Here is a 12347-nt window from a genome sequence, read left to right on the forward strand (position 1 = left end):
AGTCTATAGGCCACCAAATAATAATGTCACATTGGGGCGGGCAATAAACAAAGAAATAACTAATGCCTGTAAAAATGGTACGGCAATTATCATGGGGGATTTTAATCTACATGTAGATTGGTCAAACCAGCTCAGTCAGGGTAGCCTTGAGGAGGAGTTCGTTGAGTGTATCCATGATAGTTTTCTTGAACAGGATGTAATGGAACCGACAAGGGAGCAAGCTATCCTAGATCTAGTACTGTGTAATGAGACAGGAATAATTAATGACCTCATAGTTAGGGATCCTCTTGGAAGGAGTGACCACAGTATGGTTGAATTTAGAATACAGATGGAGAGTGTGAAGATAAAATCCAATACCAGGGTCCTGTGTTTGAACAAGGGGGACTACAATAGAATGAGGGAGGACTTGGCTAAAGTAGACTGGAAACAAAGATTTTATGGTGGGACAGTTGACGAGCAGTGGAGGACTTTCAAAGCAATTTTTCAAAGTGCTCAGCAACAGTATATTCCAGTGAAAAGGAAGGACTGGAAGAAAAGGGGTACTCTGCCATGGGTGTCTAAGGAAATAAGGGAGGCTATCAAATTGAAAGAGAAGGCATACAAAGTGGCCAAAAACAGCATGAAACTAGAAGATTGGGAAAACTTTAAAGGTCAACAGAAAGCCACAAAAAGAGCTATAAAGAAAAGTAAGATAGAACATGAGAAAAACCTAGCACAGAATATAAAGACAGATAGCAAAAGTTTCTATAAATATATAAAACGAAAAAGAGTGGCTAAAGTAAACGTTGGTCCTTTAGAGGATGAGAAAGGGAATTTAGTTATGGGATATGATGAAATGGCTGAGGCATTGAACAGGTATTTTGTATCGGTCTTCACAGTGGAGGACATTAATAACATGCCAGTAATTGACAAAGAGCCGAACGTAGGTGAGGACCTGGAAACAATCATTATTACGGAAGAGGTAGTGTTGGGCAAGCTAATGGAGCTAAGGATTGATAAGTCTCCTGGCCCTGATGGAATGCATCCCAGGGTACTAAAAGAGATGGCGGGAGAAATAGCAGGTGCACTGGCGGTAATTTTCCAAAATTCGCTGGACTCTGGGGTAGTCCCAGCAGATTGGAAAACAGCAGATGTGACGCCACTGTTTAAAAAGGGAGGTAGACAAAAGATGGGGAATTATAGACCGGTTAGCTTAACCTCTGTAGTGGGGAAGATGCTTGAGTCTATTATCAAGGAAGAAATAGCAGGGCATCTAGATAGAAATTGTCCCGTTGGGCAGACGCAGCATGGGTTCATGAAGGGCAGGTCATGCTTGACAAATCTTTTGGAATTCTATGAAGACATTACGAGCAAGGTGGACAATGGGGACCCAGTGTATGTGGTGTACCTAGATTTCCAAAAGGCCTTCGACAAGGTGCCGCACAAGAGGCTGCTGCATAAGATAAGGATGCATGGCATTAGGAGTAAAGTATTAGCATGGATAGAGGATTGGTTGACTAACAGGAAGCAGAGAGTGGGGATAAATGAGTGCTATTCTGGCTGGCAATCAGTCATTAGTGGTGTGCCTCAGGGATCAGTGTTGGGACCGCAATTATTTACAATTTATATAGATGATTTGGAGTTGGGGACCACGTGTAGGGTGTCAAAGTTTGCAGATGACACTAAGATGAGTGGCAGAGCAAAGTGTGCAGATGACTGTGAAACTTTGCAGAGGAACATAGATACATTGAGTGAGTGGGCAGATGGAATACAATGTTAATAAATGTGAAGTCATTCATTTCGGTAGCAGTAACGGTAAAAAGGATTATTACTTGAATGGTAAAAGGTTGCAGCATGCTGCTATGCAGAGGGACCTGGGTGTCCTTGTGCATGAATCGCAGAAGGTTGGTCTGCAGGTACAGCAAGTAATTAGGAAGGCAAATGGAATTTTGTCCTTCATTGCTAAAGGGATTGAGTTTAAAAGCAGAGAGGTTATGTTGCAGCTGTATAAGGTACTGGTGAGGCCGCACCTGGAGTACTGTGTGCAGTTTTGGTCTCCTTACTTGAGAAAGGATGTACTGGCACTGGAGGGGGTGCAGAGGAGGTTCACTAGGTTGATTCCGGAGTTGAGGGGGTTGGCTTATGAAGAGAGACTGAGTAGATTGGGATTATATTCATTGGAATTCAGAAGAATGAGGGGAGATCTTATAGAAACATATAAAATTATGAAGGGAATAGATAAGATACAAGTAGAGAGGATGTTTCCACTGGCAGGTGAAGCTAGGACAAGAGGGCATAGCCTCAAGATTAGAGGGAGCAGATTTAGGACTGAATTGAGAAGGAACTTCTTCACCCAGAGGGTTGTTAATCTATGGAATTCCTTGCCCAGTGAAGTAGTTGACGCTACTTCAGTAAACGTTTTTAAAACTAAGGTAGATATCTTTTTGAACAATAAAGGAATTAAAGGATACGGTGAGAGAGCGGGTAAGTGGATCTGAGTCCACGAAAAGATCAGCCATGATCTTATTGAATGGCGGAGCAGGCTCGAGGGGCCGGACGGCCTACTCCTGCTCCTAGTTCTTATGATCTTATGAAACAGGAGAAGACTATTCCCTAAGGTGGCAGCCCAAGAGCCCAACAGAACCGGACAAGTAAACCTCTCTGTGATAAAAAGGGATGTTGGTGGTGAAACTGAATTAATACAATTTCTAAATTTGGAACTATGTCAGGAATTCCTTGTCATTCGTTTTTCTATTTGCTTCAGTGTTTGATACTGCACAGAAGGAGGCCATAGGGCCCAACTTGCCAGTGCCTAACTTGTAAATTTTTTTACACTGTAACTCCTGACACCGATCGAACAGGCGCATACGCACTCAGTTTGCACTGCGTCTGTCGGTGCATGCGCAGTTTCTGCCGCCGCTGAAATCATTGGTGTGTGCCAATTTACCAGTGCTAGTACTAGTTTGCACCAGCTTGTGTTGACGTCATCACTCTTGCTGCATGCAGCTTGGGTAGCTTTCCTTTCCGCCGCTGCCCTGCTCTCTCTGCCGCCTCTTGTTCGCCTCCGTTCTCGAGCCCTTGCTGCCCTTCTCCTGGGCTGCAGTCCCCATTTCGCCTTCTTTTATAGACAATTCCTGAGAGTTCCAGCACTGACAGTAGTTCCTGGTGTTTTCTGCCTACACCACGCTTTCCGACCCAGGTGAACCTGGGAAGTGATCCCACTCTCTGCTCGTCACAGTGGCGCAGTGGTTAGCACCGCAGCCTCACAGCTCCAGCGACCTGGGTTCAATTCTGGGTACTGTCTGTGTGGAGTTTGCAAGTTCTCCCTGTGTCTGCGTGGGTTTTCTCCGGGTGCTCCGGTTTCCTCCCACAAGCCAAAAGACTTGCAGGTTGGTAGGTAAATTGGCCATTATAAATTGCCCCTAGTATAGATAGGTGGTAGGGAAATATAGCGACAGGTGGGGATGTGGTAGGAATATGGGATTAGTGTCGGATTAGTATAAATGGGTGGTTGATGGTCGGCACAGACTCGGTGGACCGAAGGGCCTGTTTCAGTGCTGTATCTCTAAATAAATAAATAAACAGAAAATGCTGGAAGTACTCAGCAGCATCTATAGAGAGAGAAGCAGAGTTAACGTTTCAGGTCTGTGACCTTTCATCAGAACCAGCAAAGGTTAGAAATGTATTACGTTTTAAGCAAGTGAAGGAGGTGGGGAGGGGGGGTGAAGAGAACAAAAAGGAAGGTGTGTGATAGGGCAGAGGGCAGGAGAGATGTCATGGGACAAAGGCAAAGGGACTGTTAATGGTTGTGCTGAAAGACAAAGCATTAGTCCAGAGAGAGTGTTAATGGCAGAATAATGAGAAGCTTTGGCCAAAAGCACAACATGAAAAACCAAGTTTAAGGCAGGCACTTGGTAAAAAATAAAATAGGCCAGTCATGCTCTGAAATTGTTGAACTCAATGTTAATTCCGGAAAGCTGTAGAGTGCCTAATTGAAAATGAGGTGCTGCTCCTTGAGCTTGCGTTGATTTTCACTGGAACACTGCAGCAGACCAAGGACAGTAATGTGGGCATGAGAGCAGGGTGGTGAGTTGAAATAGCAAGCAATTGGGAGCTTGGGGCATGCTTTTGGACTGAGCGGAGGTGTTCTGCTAAGTGATCACCCAATCTCCTCTCTTCTCTCAAATAAAAGCAAAATACTGCGGATGCTGGAAATCTGAAATAAAAACAAGAAATGCTAGAACCACTCAGCAGGTCTGGCAGCATCTGTGGAAAGAGAAGCAGAGTTAACGTTTCGGGTCAGTGACCCTTCTTCGGAACTGACAAATATTAGAAAAGTCACAGGTTATAAGCAAGTGAGGTGGGGGTGGGGCAAGAGATAACAAAGGAGGTCTAGATTGGACCAGGTCACATAGCTGACCAAACGGTCACGGAGAAAAGGCAAACAATATGTTAATGGTGTGTTGAAAGACAAAGCATTAGTATAGATTAGGTGTAAATACACTGAATATTGAACAGCAGCAAGTGCAAACCTGAAAAAAAACAGTGGGTAAGCAGACTGAACAAACTAAGATGAAATGAAATAAATGCAAAAAAAACGATTGTAAAAAATGTAAAAAAGAATGTAAAAAAAAAAGGAAGAAAAAATAACTAAAAATGAAAGTAAAATGGGGGGCTGTCATGCTCTGAAATGATTGAACTCAATGTTCAGTCCGGCAGGCTGTAGTGTGCCTAATCGGTAAATGAGATGCTGTTCCTCGAGCTTGCGTTGATGTTCACTGGAACACTGCAACAATCCCAGGACAGAGATGTGAGCATGAGAGCAGGGGGGAGTGTTGAAATGGCAAGCAACCGGAAGCTCAGGGTCCTGCTTGCGGACTGAGCGGAGATGTTCCGCAAAGCGGTCACCCAGTCTGCGCTTGGTCTCCCCAATGTAGAGGAGACCACACTGTGAGCAGTGAATACAGTATACTACATTGAAAGAAGTACAAGTAAATCGCTGCTTCACCTGAAAGGAGTGTTTGGGGCCTGGGATAGTGAGGCCTCCCTCAACTCTTTTTTCGGTACATTGATGACTGTATCGGTGCCGTTTCCTGCTCCCGCCCCGAACTGGAAAACTTTATCAACTTTGCTTCCAATTTCCACCCTTCTCTCACCTTTACATGGTCCATCTCTGACACTTCCCTTCCCTTCCTCGACTTCTCTGTCTCCATCTCTGGGGATAGGTTGTCTACTAATATCCATTATAAGCCCACCGACTCCCACAGCTACCTCGACTACACTTCTTCACACCTTACCTCCTGTAAGGACTCCATTCCATTCTCCCAGTTTCTCCGTCTCCGACGCATCTGCTCTGATGATTCTACCTTCCATGACGGTGCTTCTGATATGACCTCCTTTTTCCTCAACCGAGGATTTGCCCCCACTGTGATTGACAGGGCCCTCAACCGTGTCCGACCCATTCCCCGCACCTCTACCCTCACCCCTTCCCCTCCCTCCCAGAACCGTGACAGGGTTCCCCTTGTCCTCACTTTTCACCCCACCAGCCTCCATATCCAAAGGATCATCCTCCGCCATTTCCGCCACCTCCAGCGTGATGCCACTACCAGTCGCATCTTCCCCTCCCTTCCCCTGTCAGCATTCCGAAGGGATCGTTCCTCCGTGACACCCTGGTCCACTCCTCCATTACCCCCACTACCTCGTCCCCATCCCAGGGCACCTTCCCCTGCAATCGCAGGAGGTGTAATACCTGCCCATTTACCTCCTCTCTCCTCACTATCCCAGGCCCCAAACACTCCTTTCAGGTGAAGCAGCGATTTACTTGTACTTCTTTCAATGTAGTATACTGTATTCGCTGCTCACAGTGTGGTCTCCTCTACATTGGGGAGACCAAGCGCAGACTGGGTGACCGCTTTGCGGAACATCTCCGCTCAGTCCGCAAGCAGGACCCTGAGCATCCGGTTGCTTGCCATTTCAACACTCCCCCCTGCTCTCATGCTCACATCTCTGTCCTGGGATTGCTGCAGTGTTCCAGTGAACATCAACGCAAGCTCGAGGAACAGCATCTCATTTACCGATTAGGCACACTACAGCCTGCCGGACTGAACATTGAGTTCAATCATTTCAGAGCATGACAGCCCCCCATTTTACTTTCATTTTTAGTTATTTTTTCTTCCTTTTTTTTTACATTCTTTTTTACATTTTTTACAATCGTTTTTTTTGCATTTATTTCATTTCATCTTAGTTTGTTCAGTCTGCTTACCCACTGTTTTTTTTCAGGTTTGCACTTGCTGCTGTTCAATATTCAGTGTATTTACACCTAATCTGTACTAATGCTTTGTCTTTCAACACACCATTAACATATTGTTTGCCTTTGCTCCGTGACCTTTTGGTCAGCTATGTGGCCTGGTCCAATCTAGACCTCCTTTGTTATCTCTTGCCCCACCCCCACCTCACTTGCTTATAACCTGTGACTTTTCTAATATTTGTCAGTTCCGAAGAACTCTGCTTCTCTTTCCACAGATGCTGCCAGACCTGCTGAGTGGTTCCAGCATTTCCTGTTTTTATTCCTCTCTTCTCTCTATGTTTTGGCTGAGTTTGGTGACTGCATTACCTCATGTACGGGTAGTGTGCACCCTTGGATCATAAATATAGCACACTTCTTTTAATAAGTCAACATACTATAAGAGGTAATAATTTCTGAAGAAGGGTGATGTGTAAAAAAATTCTTCAAATGAAATAGCAAAACGATTTACAGAAGTAGGACCTTAAAATAAACATAAATATAATATATTTTCCACAACACTGACTGACTTTTAATAACAAAATAACATGCAATGAAAGTGGATTAACGTTCCATAGTTCACAATATCTTCTTCCTTTTAGGAATAAATGGGTTCTTTCTAAATCATATGATACCCGTTGTCTCTGCTTTTCAACACCTGTTTCTTAATTTCAAGTAGAACAGTGCACAATCCAAAGCTAGTCAGGTTTCTATCCATCACCGATCTTTAATTTTGTGAATATTCTGTAGCATTTCTCTTCATTGTGCTTTGTAATTTGGGAATAATGCTGACAGTCTGTCAATAATAATGAACAATGAACTGTGACTCCTTCCACTAATATTACAAATGTTGTACCTTCTTCTGAAAACATAAATTAAAAGATTGGCATATGTTGCATTGTGGCTTTTTTTTCCATTTTGTTTTAGGGAACATCTCTAAAGATTCATTCTTAAGTCTTACTGTTGGAATTTCTGCTTCCTCCTCTGTTTCTGCCATGACTCCAATCCCAAATGATAGGGCAAGGTTGTTTACACATTAGGGTCGGGTGCCTACACCAGCAACAGCATTACTGGAGTGCCCACTGTGTCAACCTGGCGGGATGTCGGAACAGGTTCTTGCCACTTCATCAGTGCAAGAGCAGGCTGGTCTGGCCAAAGACCTCAGTGGCACCATTTTTTCTTGGCGGCTGCTACCTCACTGTTGGTTCCGTATTTGAATGGGAATCAATTCCCTCTGGGATCGATTGGAACTTGAAAACTGCACATTGGGGCCCACATACAACTGTTTCCTGCAGGCATACTAGTTGTGCCAGAGATGTTCCTAATGGGATTTCCAGAGGAACCAGTTTAAAACTCTTCTGATTAGGAATGATTCTCATTCTGGACTCAACATTGAGTTCAACAACTTCAGACCCGACCACCATTTTGTTTGTTTTTTAACCATGTACCAGTCTTACACTTGTTTTTCACGTTTTTGCTTTCGGACAGAGTTGTTCATTATTTTGCCATTAATACACTCTCTGGACAAATGCTTTGGTTTTTACTACGGCTATTACTACTCCCTTTGCCTTTTATTCCATGACACATTTGTCAGTTAATCTCTCCTGCCTTTCGCCCTATTACAGACCTTCCCTTTTGTTCTTCTTCTCCCCCCCCCCCCCCCCACTCCCCACCTCAAAGCCTTGTATTTCTAACCTTTGCCAGTTCTGGTGAAAGGTCATAGATCTGAAACTTTAACTCTGTTTCTCTCTCTACAGATGCTGCCAGACATGCACTTTCTGCTTTTATTTAAAACTCTCATCCTCTTGTTGAAATCCTTTCATGGCCATGCCCCTCCCGATATCCATAACCTCCGTAACCTACAACCTGGATTGATGTTGATTTTTATCTGGGCTTCTGTGAAGCATCTTGGAATGATTTCATGTGTCAAAGGTGATATATAAATGCAAATTGTTGTTGTTGAGCATAGCATCCCACCAGAACATCTCAAGCACGAAATCAGTATGGAGGAGGATGTGCATGGATGAATTGTACGCCTCCCTGTTGGAAATTACTGTGGGACTGAGGAACGGATAGAGATAGGTTCTGCCCAATTCACAGCACTTGCAACGCCAGATCTCCGCCTCAAAAAGGAACAGACATCCTAGTCTAAAATTCCTAAATTCTGGAAAAGTGAAACTTTGCCTCAAGGTATTGGATTCTGAAACTAGAAATTCATTTAGAATTCAACTTTGTCTTTAAGGAGACAAAGTGCAGAAAATATTGATGAAGAAATCTGCTGCATGTAGTATACACCTTGTAAATATACGGCCCAGATTTTGCAGTCAGTAGCGCAGCAACAGCACTCACCACTGACATCAAAGAAAGCTGCCTGAAGATTTAGCTATTTCTGCAGCATGATTTCCACTTTCCCAACAACAGTTTACATCAGGTGCCAAGTCAAGGGATGTCTTTGGTATGTAACAGCAGTGATGTCAGAAAGCAGGTAAGGAGCCAATCACGTTGAAATATTTACACACGCAAAACCTGAAGTGAAAAGCACTTAATATCCTTCACTTTTAAATTTTCAGATAGCGAAATAAATGATTATGATTGGAGTAATAAAGACTCTAAAGTAAAGATAAACTCAGAAAAAAGGGTAAAAAAATTATTTTAAAATACGTGAAAATTTTTATCATTATGGAGAAATTTGACATTCCACAAATATAAAATAAACCTTTCAGGGCCCCAGAGGGTGTTTAGCAGTAATTATGAAGTTAGTGCACCATTTAAAAACCTAGTTACCCCTCATTCAAAAAGGTATAATTTTTTCAAGGCCTTTCAAATTGAGATTAACATGATGAAAGTGGAAGTTCTCGTCACTTCAATTGATTTCCATTGATTGCAATCTGGAGGAACCTCAACAGCACACCCGCTGGAGAAGCACAGAATCACTGACAGCAACTTGTGGATTTCCACGTTATTCTGCATATGTGCAGACTCCAGAAGTTGTAATCATTTTCAGAGAAGTAATGACAGCGAATGCAGTTTTGCTGTCATTACCACAACAAAATCTGGGCCAATAATTTATGTGGTTGTGACAAGCCAGCAATATTTCATCAACCTTTTTGTTTACTACATGATAAATTACTCAATTTCAATCTAATCTTTTCTGGGGTATCAAATTGAATGTCAACTGTTCATTGGATCCATGCACGTGATGAAATGTTATGCTGCCTTCGATATTTCTTTCTGAACAGCTGCTAAGTTATCATTCTTGCCATTCTGGTCTACCGTTCATCCCATTTCTATGATCTCTTCATTGTCAGTAGTAGAGTCATCTGCCACCATAGTAACATAGTAACATCTGGATAGGAGACCATTGGTCCATCAAGCCTTCCTTCCAAACCTTCCATCAGGTTCCTTGATGTGATTCTAGAAATAATCGCCCTGAATTCTAATTACTATCAGGAACTCATCTGGTCCTTTTAGAAAGCCTGCCATGCTCTTCTGTAGCACCACCCCATTGGTAAAATGTTCCATAACTCTACCACCTTCTTACGCGAACAACAGATGCCCCTCTACGTTACTTTCATAGATCTCACCAAAGCCTTTGACCTCGTCAGCAGATGTGGTCTCTTCGGACTACGAGCAAAGATCGGATGTCCACCAAAGCTACTAAGTATCATCACCTCATTCCATGACAATATGAAAGGCACAATTCAACATAGCAGCGCCTCGTCAGACCGCTTTCCTATCCTGAGTGGCGTGTTCTCGCACCTATACTGTTTGGGATCCTCTTCTCCCTGCTGCTCAAACATGTGTTCAAGTCTTCGGAAGAAGGAATTTTCCTCCACACAAGATCAGATGGCAGGTTGTTCAACCTTGCCCGTCAAAGAGCGAAGACCAAAGTACGGAAGGTCCTCATCAGGGAACTCCTCTTTGCTGACGATGCTGCATTAACACCCAACACAGAAGAGTGTCTGCAGAGACACATCGACAGGATTGCGGCTGCCTGCAACGAATTTGGCCGAACCATCAGCCTCAAGAAAACGAACATCATGGGACAGGACGTCAGAAATGCTCCATCATTCAATATCGGCGAGCATGCTCTGGAAGTGGTTCAAGAATTCACCTACCTCGGCTCAACTATCACCAGTAACCTGTCTCTCGGTGCAGAAATCAACAAGCGCATGGGAAAGGCTTCCACTGCCATGTCCAGACTGGCCAAGAGAGTGTGGGAAAATGGCGCACTGACACAGAACACAAAAGTCGAGTGTATCAAGCGTGTGTCCTCAGTACCTTGCTCTACGGCAGCGAGGCCTGGACAATGTATGTCTGCCAAGAGCGACATCTCAACTCATTCCATCTTCGCTGCCTCCGGAGAATCCTTGGCATCAGGTGGCAAGGCACGTATCTCCAACACAGAAGTCCTCGAGATGGCCAAGGATCCCCAGCATATACACCCTACTGAGACAGCGGCGCTTGAGATGGCTTGGCCATGTGAGCCGCATGGAAGATGGCAGGATCCCCAAGGACACATCGTACAGCGAGCTCGTCACTGGTATCAGACCCACCATCCGTCCATGTCTCCGCTTTAAAGACGTCTGCAAACGTGACATGAAATCCTGTGACATTGACCACAAGTCGTGGGAGTCAGTTGCCAGTGATCGTCAAAGCTGGCGGACAACCATACAGGCAGGACTAAAGAGTGGCGAGTTGAAGAGACTTAGCTGTTGGCAGGAAAAAAGACAGAAGCGCAAGAAGAGAGCCAACTGTGTAACAGCCCTGGCAACCAATTTTACCTGCAGCACCTGTGGAAGAGTCAGTCACTCTAGAATTGGTCTTTATAGCCACTCCAGGTGCTGCTTCACAAACCACTGACCACCTCCAGGCGCTTACCCATTGTCTCTCGAGACAAGGAGGCCAAAGAGAAGAGAAGAGAGAAGAGCAGAGAAGAAAACTAGTAAAATATTGCCTAATTTTCCTTTGACACAATTTTAATTTGTCACCTCTACTCCTCAAACCCAGAACCTGAGGAATGTTTCCTGCATCCAAATTCTCCACACTTGGGTAAATATGAAGTCTCCAATCAAATTTGTTCTCTCCAAAGAATAAAATCTCAGGTTGGCCTTTCTTTCCTTGTAACTCAGTCCTTTAAGTTCAGAAATCAACCACAATCTGCTTCTGGATTCTTTCAATATTTTCACATTTTTCACATAATATAGAGGTCACAATTGAGCACAGTACTCCAGATGTAGAGTCATCCAAGCCAGATGCATCAATAGCACGTCCTTTAATTTGTAAGTCCCACCCATTGGGCTGAATTTGATGAGCCCCCTGGAAACGGGTTTGGAGGCAGTGGGGGCCATAGAATTGTGACGGGAGGCGGGGTGGGGGTGCAGTTGTGGTGGTCAGAGGGCCCATCACTTTCCAGTTGCACCGGAATTTGGTCGGGGGCAGGATAGGCCAATAACAACCTTCCCGGCCAGAAGCCAATTAACAGTCACTTTAGGGTCTCTTCCCCCGCCACTGGCAGCAGCAGCTAGCAGCAGGGGGCACCTCCACCAGGCAGGAAGGTTGCCCAGTAAAACAAGTCGATCTCCCTGCGGGATTCGAGGGAGGGCCCTCCTCCATGGGAAATCTGTGGCCCACAGAGGCCCCCTGAAAGCAAATAAAATACTCCCTGTAACCCCCTCCTCCTGCACTCAATGCCACCCATCTTTGACCCCATCGCCAGGGCCTTCCAGACTGGCCCCAGCAATTCTGCCTCACTTAGCTGAGGTCTGGGGCTCCAGCGCTGGGCCTGGGTCCAAGGCCTCTGCAGTACCGGCAGTGGCCATCGCTCCCAGCGGCATTGCTGATACTACTGACCTGCTGGCCCTATAATTGCCTGGCAGCTCTTGGAGGCTGGATCCCCGTCTTTTAAGAGACGGAGATCCCAGCACCGGGCTGTTAACTGCCCAGGCAACATAGAATCACATCAGAAGGGCTCCAAATGGCCGAGGCAGGATTTCCCCACCTTTTCGACTTGACGCCGGGAGCCCTGCTGGCACCACAAAATTCAGTCCCTAGTCAGGCATTACAATGTTTTATTTGTTTCTCG

Source organism: Heterodontus francisci, chromosome 8 (genome assembly GCF_036365525.1).
Source record: "Heterodontus francisci isolate sHetFra1 chromosome 8, sHetFra1.hap1, whole genome shotgun sequence".
NCBI classification, from domain to species: domain Eukaryota; kingdom Metazoa; phylum Chordata; class Chondrichthyes; order Heterodontiformes; family Heterodontidae; genus Heterodontus; species Heterodontus francisci.